Genomic DNA, 12,785 nt, shown 5'->3' on the forward strand with positions numbered 1-12,785 from the left:
CGAGTCAAAACCATTGCTTTGGCTTGGTGGCCATCGTTTTTAGCACACAACAACGGGCATGTGGAAACTAACAGAACTGAACTTAGTTGGTGACAGAAAAACGGGGGATTTTAAAACTACACCACCACCATTGCTGCCTGTGATTTGAAATGCATTCTGGGATACCTGGCTGCCCCAGGTCTACACAAGCAATCGATTATCTAGGATCGACCTGTCTTGACTTACTTTGCACGGCAACCAATCAAATGTTAGAGAAGCTAGATGGCAGCGTTAACCCCGCCCACTTAGTTTGATGGGTGAGGCTGACAGATAAAATTGTTTCAAGGAGAGAGATGAAGGGGACAAAAGTGCCAAAATGAAATAAATAAATAAATGATTAAATAATTAATTTAAACTGTCAATAATTATTTAAATGTGTTATTAATTAATTAAATGTGTCAATAATTAATGTTAACCAACCTTTGACACTTGGATGTTGGCTTAATTTTTACCCAAAGAGAAATTTGACCCTAATAAAAAAAACACGATACTGTGGTGAACACTTACCTCAACTTTGATGGGGTTTTTTTCACAGCGATTTATTCTGAAAAAAGGAAACATGTTACAAGGACAGTTTTGACACAATGCTGAGTGCAGAGTAAATAAATGGGAAGTAGGAATTCCTCCTCTCTATACTTACACTCCTCCCTAACAAATGCCGAGTCATCATCTCCATAATCTGTCTGGATTTATCCCACTTTTCGAGTTTCATTGGAGTGTACTCAAGTGCACAAGATGTAAAACAATGTATTAGTTTTTTAAGCCGTTCACTGAGTCCACGTCAAGATGCCGTTCATTTAAGAGTCTAATAATTTTTTGAATTTAAATTGTGCTAACTTCAACACAGTAACATTAAAAATAAAACATATTAGAACTCATTTTTGTTGGACACAAGAACAACTCGAGCATATTTTTCGGGAGCTGAACTGGGCTTACAAGTTTGTTGTGCGGCAGATCCCGGCGTGGAGGGTCCAGACACTCCCACGGCGCAGACTTTGCTATCCCCACAGAGCGTTTCTGGTGTGGCTTATGCAAAAGAGACAATACAGCGTGTTTCTCTGCCCCCGGTAAGCATGTCTGTTGTAGCCTGCGCTTTATAATTGTCTCTTTGATTATCAAACAGTGTTTAAAATGTGACTCGTTTGTTATCCAAAAACATTTTATCTATGTTACTGATTTAAAATTATATGTATATATTTTAAGTTTCTTAGCTCAAACAGACTCTTGAGCATATTCATATAGAAAATCCACATAACCAGTCTGCAGCCTAATGTACATCTTTTAAGTGTATGTTAATCAGTACATGAAGCGTAGCTCTGAAAAGAGTCCATCATTTGTGAATTTACTGATTTGCTTTTAACTGCAGTTTTCACAAACTGTGGATGATGAAATCCTCTTTATTTCAGAAAATGTCTTTAAACTATCGCTGTTCCTACTTACTGAGTTCCCAAGCTACTTTTTTACTATGTGAATAAACTATTCGAACTAGAAAGGATTTAAAGACACATCTTAATTGGAGAAAAGGTGAAAAATTTGGAATGAAATTTATGTGACTGTTCATCTAAAATCCAGCAGAAAATGAAAATCCAAGAGCTGCTGCAATCCTCTGAATTAATGATCTCTGTTTCTTTTCTTTTTTTTTTTTTGATCTCTGTTTCTGTGTGTGTGTGTGTGTGTGTGTGTGTGTGTGTGTGTGTGTGTGCTCACAGAGGGGAGGTCACGACGGGAGTTCCCTGAGTTGACACTGTTACGAAATCAGTTTTGCCCCGGTTCTTTATTCGTCGAGGAATCCAGAAACGGCACCGGAACTCAGTAGCCATTTTTACAAAATCTTTATTCATCTTTATTTATCTTCATTTCAGCATGCACTTCTAGAAGGGAAGACGAGGCCGGTGTCCCTCTGCAAAATCTTCACCCCTTTGTTAGTCACAGCCAGCTTTATAGTAGCAGCCCTATCATAAATCCCCCACAGTGTGCTGTAAACTCTGTCTCTGTGTGTATGCACAAGCACGTGAGTGCCTGTGTGTGCACGTACCCATGTGCCTATGTGAGTGCACGTGAATGACTGTGTGTGGATACCTGGTATGTGTGTGCACGTGAGTGAATGTGCATGTAAGTGTGGGTGCGTCGTAACAGTCAAAGCACTGTTTGTGTGTGTCTCTGTATACGTACTTCCTGGGGGTCATAAAAGTAATCTCACCCAAGTTAAACCAAATTCCTCTAAACAACAGAAAACAGAAATAACATATTACAAATATTGAGACCCCCACTCTGCATTCACTGGGCCATTGTCTTACATTTACAGATAAGGTGGAGAGTCTCCTGCAAGCCTACTTCTAAGTAATGGCAATTATGAGTTTTTATTAAAGGTACAAGCATCAGCATCAGCAACCCCCAACTGTAGCTTCCTGACTCCTTTTATTTATGACACCAGACCCCCAGTGTCCATAAATTCCTTTCTCTCTAAAGAATTACACACTCTCAGGCCACAGCTAAACCAAACTGAAACACAGAGACAAATCCTTCCTTATTACTGTGATCTAAACAAATTTAACACATTATATTCTAATAATTATTTTCTTGTACTCACAAATCCCTCTTTTGATCTGCCCAATGGCAGATCAACAATACTCTAAATCTGTTACTAAAAATGTGTTCATCTAAGCTCTCCCCATTTCCCAAAAGTAGCATCATGTCGTCTGCGTTTGGTTTGCTTCACCGTGACCTGTGATGGTGGAGTCGCCGGAATGGATTCAGGTCTGTCTATGGGCAATTCACTTATAAGAAAAATCACAGTTACAATAACAACAAGTATCACACCTAACACTACTGTTTCTCTCCAATTTCCCCTTAACCAGCCTAGAGAAGTTGACATGATGTAAATTTAGATGAAAGGCTTGTCTGTTTACATCTCTTCCCATGCTGAAGGCTTCTCTGCAAAGGATCAAATCATTTGTGCTGTTTACAGAATCACAATTCCATCGCTGGACTTCCTCTGCGCTGTCACTTTTGGAGCTTGGCACGCTCCCTCCATCTCTCAATTCTTACGTTCCAACGCTGTTGAAGATTTTAAGGCAGAGCACGTCGTACACCTTAGCTGTCTTCCTCAACGTCAACATCGACACTCTTTCATTTTATTTAATATTTTGCTGTGCAGAGTCTCCTCATAACGATCTCCTGGAAGCCCAGTAGCACAGCCCTCTGTACGATGTCTGCTGTGATGAACATGACCTCTGATCCTCCTGAAGACTCTCTCCTGGCCTCAGCTTCCATCTTGTGGGCGTTCTCCTCAGTCACTCCTTCTCGTCATGGCACCTCACGACATCTGCAAATTAAAATGACACTCCTCTCGCCACATGGCTTTCACCATGTGTCCACTCCCAATGAGACCTGTGCAAGAATGTTGCACAGTCTCCCTAAAACAATCTCCAGGGTTTCCCACTTGGAGCAGCCATACTCCAACCTGTAACCCTGTGTAAAAAACATTAGTCGGCAGTTACATGTTTAGCCTATTTAACTCCCAGCTCCACCTGGAGCTTGTATCCTGGAAGACAACGTCTGTTAAATCAAACTTCACATTTTCAACCAACTATAGATCATGAGAGTGATAAAGTATTCAGCGTAAAAGACAAGTATCATGTGCAGGTTTTCTCAAATCATCAAATCACTATTAGTGCCATAATTTGTCCCAAATCATGAATCATCCCAATTTATTCCACAATTTAATCGGTGACTTTCCTTAAACAATGTCACTCCACTCATTTTATCACTATGAGCTCAGTAGTGGCCAGCTAATGAGCCCATATTCTCTTATTTGTTTTCTCATGTCACTTGTCTGTTTTCTGCTGAATCCTCTACATGCACTCTTAGAAAAACAAACATTAACGACACACATGGATCATCCTGGTGGTCAGGCGCAGGTCGACAAGTTCCAGAGGTGCTGTAAAAAGACCATAAAGTTAAGCCTGCTGTAAAAGAACTAACAGTGATTTCAACACAGGATGTTTCTCACACTATTTTCACTTCTCCCCTGTAATATTCAACATGTTCCAACAACCCAATGTAATAGCATAATCAACATATAGCCTGTAAGTTCCCTTCACTCATAAACCCAGTAATCCTGTAATAGAAAAAACATCAACCATTAGTGTGCCCTACTGTAACTCACATAATCAAACACATGATTAACTTCCTGCTGTAGAAAAGAAATGTAAATGTTAACGCTGCGCACAAGCCCATGAATAACACACCGCTGATAGATTCACAACACAGAAAATGGCATTTAAAAGGTTAAATCGTCATGCAACCTAGGATGCTGCTGTCATCTTCCTGCTCCAATAAAAGAAACACATAAATCCATCCACCCTTTTGTCCCATGGTGGAGGTTAACCATGAGTAGTGGTCAGGTCTTGTCAGCCTTTGTCAGCTTTTACCAGTCAGTCAGTTTTTCCTCTTTCACTCATTCATTTATGCATTCATTCATTCTTTCTTTGCTAATAGTGGGACATATCGTCGCATTTAATGTCCACACTCAGCAAAATGACGTCATTTCAAAAAGAAAAAAGAACTTTAGATGGATTATCTCGGTGAATCCTTTTTGGCAGGGACTCTCATTTTCTAATTGTCCCAAATAAGCGGCTTTCTCCAGAGCCCAATTGTAATTTTTGGAGAAACTCACGTGCAACGGTTTTCTCGACATGTTGTAAAACGCTTTTAATTCCCGTTGTGCAGATCTGCTTAAAGAAAAGAAATTCACAAACACAAGTCAGTGCACTTGTTTAAAACAAAAAATAAAATTAAATAAAATAACAAACAAAATTGTCAAACAAAACTCCCAGTGCACTGTCCAAAAAACAAAATAAAAATAAAAATAACAGATCAAAATAAAAAACAAAATTAAATAAAAATACAGAAGCCCGGTCTTAGGACTTGTCCCAGAATATTATTTTTCTAATAGGTGAAAACACACCAAATCTAAAACTTGGTGCCATGGTACAACCTTCCCCATAGATCAGGAACAAAAAACAAAACAAAACAAAAACAAAAAATCTGCTAGTTTCACTCATTTAAACTCTGACTGCAAGATTCTGTTCACCCCTGTTATCGTGTTCCCCAAAATAATACTAATTTAGTTGTCTATATATCACTTCTAAACACACTCAATAAACCAGACAGGATGATGGTAACAATATTACCTACTTAAAATTGTGTTTGATTCTAATGAGCTTCATTGCGCTTGTGTGTGTGTGTGTTAGTCGGGTTAATACATTTACTATTTCTGTGCGTTCTTTTATGTACCTTCCCCCTTTTTCTGAAACAAAACTCCATTGACTCCAAATTTTGTTTCAGAAACATCTAAATGAAAATCTCTGTCACAGTCCGGCACAGCTAAGCCCCAAGTGCTTGCAGGTTACCATTGGCAACCACGCTGTGTGTTATTAACCCCTTCTACAAATACCCTCTTTTGATGTGTGACACTTTATGTATGATTTTGTATCCTCTGTAGTATATATCATGTGCATGTGTGGTGTTGTCTGTCCATTTTCTCTAACAGCACTCTTGCATACCTCAGTGCTTGTCTTCCTCCCCCTTTTGTGGTGGTCTGGACACTTTGTCAATCCTCCACTTCAAGGCAGTCGTTTGTCTCCCTGGATTCCTTAACCCAATTTAATTCCCCACACTAAAACAGCATTCCTCTGTCCTCACCTGCTCCTTTCCCCTCTCCCACTTTGCCGTCCAATGACAGTCAGTTCTCTTCAGCTTTGTCCCGTGTATTCTCCCACTGTCTCTTTCATTGCCATCTTGCTCCAAACATGGCAAGTGTCAAACTCCAACAATCTTCTCAAAAGTCTTTCACACACAGTGAACTCGCAGCTTGCTGGAAACGCATCTCCATTCATCCAATCAAGATGACGGATCTTCTCTTTCTGATGCCGTTTGCCCATAGTGCTGCTGGACCTCTCTGCTCAGGTCTCTGGTCTTGTCTCTTGGACTGCTGTCCACTGTTGATGTTCATGGCTGTGCTTCTGGGACTGCACTCTGTGTCTTCAGGGAGAGATTAGCTTCCTTGGAGCTTGCTTGTTCAGGATGAGGACTGGAAGCTGCAAAACAATTCAGCCAAAAAATTCTGGCTGGGTGTTTCTATATTTTTGTTTCTAATGATCTTAACCTATAATTTTCTTCCGACTGCCGCCCGTGGAGAATTGATCCAGGTCCGTTCCCCACCTGTAATCGACAGACTGAGAGACTTTCATTATTCACTGTGACTCCAGATGTTTTCATCACACCTAAAGCAACACATCTCCGCTTATTTTGTTTTGAACTCTACTGACTTTAAACCCCGAAAATAAAATTCCTATTTGTTCTTAACCACAAACACAAAAATCTTCTTGACGTTGTTGTTGATTATTTTCACCCACAACACTCCAAATTATGTTTTCTTTTGTGTCCAGCAGGGGAAGAAGGTGACCTGTAGTGTCACTACTTCCCCCAGTTGGAGACAATTTCCCACTCACACTTCCACACTTTTTATTTTTCTTTGTTTTCATCATTTTCTTTTTCTTTTTTTTCCACAAAAATTAAAATGTTGTCCTGCAACCTAGAGAGTCAACTGTCATTTAATAACAAGTGTCTGTTAAATTGACACTATTTTAACACTGATGAGAGATAACAAGCTGATTATCATTGCATATGTGTTTGTGTTAGTAGGATAATGCATGTTCTGCTTGTGTGTGTGATTTTGTATATATTTCTTTTCGCAGTGTTTCAGATCCCTTCACAATTTTCCAACTTAAACAGTCAGTTTGTATCCCCCAGTTTGTGCTTTTTACGCACTTGGGCCACAGATTTTATTTAGTTTTCCTCTTTCCCTGTCATCATAAAACATGTGACATATTGTCATGCATTTCACAAAAGAAGTTTATTCTTATGTATTCAGAGTTGTGTATCTGGGTGCGGGATTCACTCACACATCACAACAGGAAACTCAGTGTTTTAGAGTCTCCACTCCAACAAACTCCAACACATCTCATTCACTCGTGCCAGAATTCAGTCACCTGTCGTTAATCTAAGAACGATCAACTAATTTGCATATCAGCTATTAACCTACTAAGATGACAGGACAACAGAAGTGAAAGTTCAAAATGTTATCACCAAAATAAAATTTCCCTCATACTGTAAATTACTTGTGCTGCACCAATCAAGCAGAAAGCATCTCCCAGTTTACTATATTAACAACTAAATTTATTGTCTGATCACTGGTTGGTCAAACCAGAATCTTAACCTGTTAACTCACTCCTCCAACCTCATTCTCCTTTAACCCCAACAGCTCTCATGCAGTCAGCAATCAAATTCTCCATTCATCCTTGAATACTTGGTCACCTTTAAATGTCACTATTAATTTTATCAATTTATTTATCATTACCTTAACACTAATCCACTGTTTAGTTTTTCTTTAATTACTTTAGTTCATTTTCTCCTATTTGATCACTTTGATTTCTTAACTATTATTATTTCACAGAAAATCAACTAATCTGCTTTGTCTCCCTTTTTGCCATCAAGTAATTCACACACACTCACAGGCTGGTCACTCGCCCCCACCTTTCTTCCTCTCTCACTCACACATACACATTTTGCTCCTCCTTTTTTCCACCTGTGAACCCGCCCCCTGGGGCTGGCTCACACACACCTCATACTTCTCGCAGTTCCATTCAAACTTTCTGCAAGACACCTCTGCTGATTCAGGACAACACCCTGATCAGAACAAAGAGCGGGTGCCGTCCGCTCTTGTACACCTCAACCTATCTAGGACAATTAGGCTCACGATCTTCAGATCGCGCCACATTTGCCTCACGAATCATTGAAACTGCGCCACGGACTGGATACCGCAGTTTCTCTTCCCCATAAAAAATAAAACCAAATTAAACCCCCCAATTGACTTCACAGTTTGCAACAATTCGCGACACGGCCTCCTGCCGCAATTTCTGCACACCACAAACACACACTTTTAGACCCAAATTCTTTTCGTTACTTTAATTGACTCCCGTACTTCAGACGAGACGCCGACTCTAACGGCGCTTTCACACAACTACACAGTCGACACACTGCAGTCAGTGGGACGAGCCAAGCAGTCGTTCTCTCACTAACAAAGCAACTTACCCCCACTCTCATGCAGGTTATCAACCGTGACTAGGATCCCACACCTAGGCTTTAGTTATTTAAGGCGCCCTCACTACCTAGGTCACCACCCCGGCTATAATCCCAACGACGCGTCCGAAGGAGGGTGTAGTTGCCAAACTCTGAGCACACAGCCGTCAGCTGCGACGAGGCCTCTCAGCCCCGCTTTCTAACTAATAGTAACACGTTTCCTGCTTTAACGCACGGAGGACGGATCACACACCGCCACTTTTTTCCTAATAACTAAGACGGATCACACACCGCCACGGATGAAACACCGATGCTATTAATTACTAACTAAGACGGATCACACACCGCCACTAAAACGGATCACACACCGTTTCTTTAACATACTGAGTGAATTTACACTGAGATACGCTCAACTTAGCGAACAGATAATTTAGGCTTTAAACAATATGCACACTTCGAAAATAAACAGGTGGTGCTTACCTTATAATAATGTGAGCTAGCTCTCTGTTCGCCTTGTTTCACGATCTCAGCTCTGCCAATTCATCCTCTCTGGGCCTCGAGCGAATCCCAGGGTTTTGGCACCAAAACTGTTACGAAATCAGTTTTGCCCCGGTTCTTTATTCGTCGAGGAATCCAGAAACGGCACCGGAACTCAGTAGCCATTTTTACAAAATCTTTATTCATCTTTATTTATCTTCATTTAAGCATGCACTTCTAGAAGGGAAGACGAGGCCGGTGTCCCTCTGCAAAATCTTCACCCCTTTGTTAGTCACAGCCAGCTTTATAGTAGCAGCCCTATCATAAATCCCCCACAGTGTGCTGTAAACTCTGTCTCTGTGTGTATGCACAAGCACGTGAGTGCCTGTGTGTGCACGTACCCATGTGCCTATGTGAGTGCACGTGAATGACTGTGTGTGGATACCTGGTATGTGTGTGCACGTGAGTGAATGTGCATGTAAGTGTGGGTGCGTCGTAACAGTCAAAGCACTGTTTGTGTGTGTCTCTGTATACGTACTTCCTGGGGGTCATAAAAGTAATCTCACCCAAGTTAAACCAAATTCCTCTAAACAACAGAAAACAGAAATAACATATTACAAATATTGAGACCCCCACTCTGCATTCACTGGGCCATTGTCTTACATTTACAGATAAGGTGGAGAGTCTCCTGCAAGCCTACTTCTAAGTAATGGCAATTATGCACTGTAAAAAAGAAAATGTTGAGAAAACGTAAAATTTCAAGGCAACATGATGCAAGAGATTTTTGAGTTTTCTCAACTTTTGCCAACTGTTGTTGACTTAACTAAGATTTACAAGTTCTGCCAACTTGGATCTTCTTGTTCACCTAATTAGGATAATCCTGTAAGTCTAACGAAGAAATTCTGGTTTCAATGCCATGTATTTCTGCCTTCACCAAACACAGATATTCTTGTTGAGTAATCATGCAATTCTTACTCCAGTGAGTTGAAAATTTACCTATATAAACAAAGGAAAATGTATGTTGTTATTATACTTGAAAAAACACTTAATAAATAGATATAGAATAAAACAAAGCACAATTCAATGTTATCTAAAAGCTTATTTATTTTGTTCAACAGTCTTTTCAGTACATTTCAGAATGTCATGGGTAGTAGGGTGAATTTCTGTTAAAAAAAACAAAAAGAAAGAAAGAAAAGAAATAACAAACAAACAAAAACATGTTGCCAGTTTCTTTTGGGTGCTTTGAGCACCCCAGCAGAGACGTCAAAATTCCAGAGTCCAGAACCAAAAAAGAAAAGTGTCCAGCAACTTAATAATTCATGCACACACACCCTGACCGTCTTGTAAAAGCTGAACATAACTATTGCACATTAAATAGGGTACTACCACAAACGATTGCCTATGTACCCAGACATTGATATTTTACACAGGCTTACTATGATGAACTATGGAAGTTAAAAGTTATTAGAAATGTTACCATCAATGAAGAGGAAACTAACACTATAACAAATCTTTTACAATACTACAAGACAAATTTTCACCATATATTCTCAACAATAGAGATTCATCTGACTAAAATTTACATTTCGAATAATGATTTATCCACTTCGCCTTCATATTGTCCGACCAGGCCAAAATAAGATGGCCTGAATTGCTTCAAAGGTAAAACTCATCTGCTTTGGATAATCAATGTTGAGGGCATACAGAAGGCCAAAGAGGTGTGCCAGGGCAGTAGAGAGATCTGGAATGTTATGTAGCACGATGTCCCCTCCCAACACAACTGCATGTTCTCGCACAGACGTATCAGCATCGTCATCTTGTAGGATGGTGAGGATGGCAACTGATGCACCGTTCAACACTGGTTCCAAAATGTCAGTGTCCTGAAGAAAAGTAAAATATGAATTATTGAAAGCTAAGAAAAACTAAAGACAAAACAAATTTCTAAAGATTTTAACTTTAACCTCTATACCATGCTGGTCGTTTGACTCATGGAGGTTTTAAGAAGAAAAAGCTTATTTTCTTTTAATTAATGCCACCTTGTGAGTTTTGTACAAAAATATTTTCTGCTATGGAACAACCACTAACAATGCCCAGCTGCTGCTCAGCAGAAAAAAAAGGAGTGAGAGTTATGACAACTGCAATCCCCACTATAAAATTATCTGGACTGCACTGAGAAAGTGTACATTTCCATTTTAGATAAACTCATACTCTAAAAACATCTCATAGCAATTAGTTTTACTTGCATTACTTTTTTGTACTTACTAAGCACTTCAGGAAAACCTCTGTTGCATCTTCTCTTGAGGAAAATGGGCAGGCCTCTCAGTGCCCGTTGGACACAGTGTTGGATGTCTAAAGAGTATTCAGTGGAAAACAAGAATTTCAATTAGTGAAGTAACATGGTGTACTATACACAATGCAAAATCAGAACTCTCATAGTAATGAAAGTAAAGCACAGGTCAGACCCCCCCCCCCCAAAAAAAAACAACAACAACAACACCATGTTAACAATTTTACTTTCATTTTACAAATTAAATAAAATACTGCCAAATAAGAACAAAGCAATGACTCATGACATTCATTTTTACTGACATGTCCACTGATGTGTTTTGTTTGAAGCCAACATCTTTTTCAGTTTCTGTTAAGAGAAAAGTATACTCTCTTCTAAAAATGTCAGATAAAGGAGCACTTCACTCACCTGTTCATCAAGTTTATCCAGGAGGTCTTCCATCTCCTCACAAAGAACTCCCTTCTTAGACCAGTACAGTTTCAGCAGGCCAGGCACAAATTTGTCAAGGGATGCATTGAAGGTCCCCAGGAGGTCTTTGCTTGTGATCCGATGAAATTTTCAGATATCTAAACAATACATTCACCAAAATATTGTCATTTATTCAGCACAGAAAATTCCTGGGTAGCTGTCTTGGACAGTCTGCACCATGTTATATGCCTGACTGTGTTATCAAAAGCAAAACCTACTTCAAAAATCTCTCATGAATACGTCTTTTGCACAGGAATAGAAACACCCCCCACAAAACCCAGTATCAATATGAAAATACATATTATGTTCTAAGTTGCACCAAAATCTGTGACCAATCAGATTCTGTGACCTGCCTTAGTATTCTTTCCCTAACAATCTCAGACTATAGAAGTCCTATTTCTAGCACAAAAAGAAAAAAAATACGTGCTAAGTCAAAATTATGAGATTGCCTTTCTGTTTCACAATTTCGATTTAGCATGGGGACTCTTGTACTGGCAGAAATGTTCAGGGTAAGGATTTCAATATAACACTGGCAAGGGCCTTGACTGGAGTGGTAGCACAAGATAATAAAGTTGGCCAATGCATTACCCCAGCAAATACTGTACTACTTCAATATAAGTATAAATCATGCCCAATTAGAATAATAATTAAATTATAAATAAATTAGGACAGTCTTACCTCCTCAGAGGAAAACAGCGCAGGTCATCTCTCCTGGACCTCAGATACCATAGGCTGACACTCCACGACCTCTCTCCGCCTGAGAGAAAATGTTTGCAATAATGAAACATTTCAATATAATGTAGAGAAAAAAAACGAGAAAAAAAAGTTACGGATCAGACTCCCCGATCCTTACTGCGCATGTGCAAACTCGGACCGTACAGATCGCGTCTACCCGTGGAATTGTACATAAAACTAGAAAGCGAAAATTTCAGAAGAAATTTTATGTGTGCCTATGCCGCTGCTAATCTGTGTAGTTTTCCATTCATACGGCTACAGACAGCAAAACTCAGAAGAGCAGCCATTCTCCACCATGAATTATGGTAAAAACAAACACCGCTCGCGCCTCACAGATGACAGCTTACAGTTTTGGGTAAAGATGAGGTCACTTTGTACAGCCCCGATTTGCAGACGCTGTGCACACAGGTTCATAAGCAGAAGTCCCGCTGTACCACGGCAGACCCCGACAATGTTTGCACGAACACACTTTGAACCAGTACGTTATGGACCACTTTTCACACATGGTTGGTGTACCCTCCCAGCCAGCTGTAGCTTTTCAACTCACAGCCCGACACACACCCAAAAAACAGCCGAGAGAGCACAGACTACGCCCGAGAGGTGTGATTGCAGATGCCCCTCAGGTGGGTCCACC

The 12,785-nt window shown here is 40.0% G+C and overlaps 1 long non-coding RNA gene across 1 annotated transcript; it reads right to left on the bottom strand.

The window, feature by feature from the left end:
• Positions 1-10,448: 10,448 nt before the first annotated feature.
• On the bottom strand, positions 10,449-12,237 carry LOC109200194 (uncharacterized). The gene is made up of 4 exons (XR_002060389.2): positions 12,095-12,237; positions 11,357-11,514; positions 10,924-11,010; positions 10,449-10,541 (listed from the first exon to the last, which is right to left on the bottom strand). It is a non-coding gene; the product is annotated as an uncharacterized LOC109200194 (long non-coding RNA).
• Positions 12,238-12,785: the final 548 nt, after the last annotated feature.

The sequence above is a fragment of the Oreochromis niloticus genome, unplaced genomic scaffold, assembly GCF_001858045.2.
Source record: "Oreochromis niloticus isolate F11D_XX unplaced genomic scaffold, O_niloticus_UMD_NMBU tig00001116_pilon, whole genome shotgun sequence".
Lineage (NCBI taxonomy): Eukaryota > Metazoa > Chordata > Actinopteri > Cichliformes > Cichlidae > Oreochromis > Oreochromis niloticus.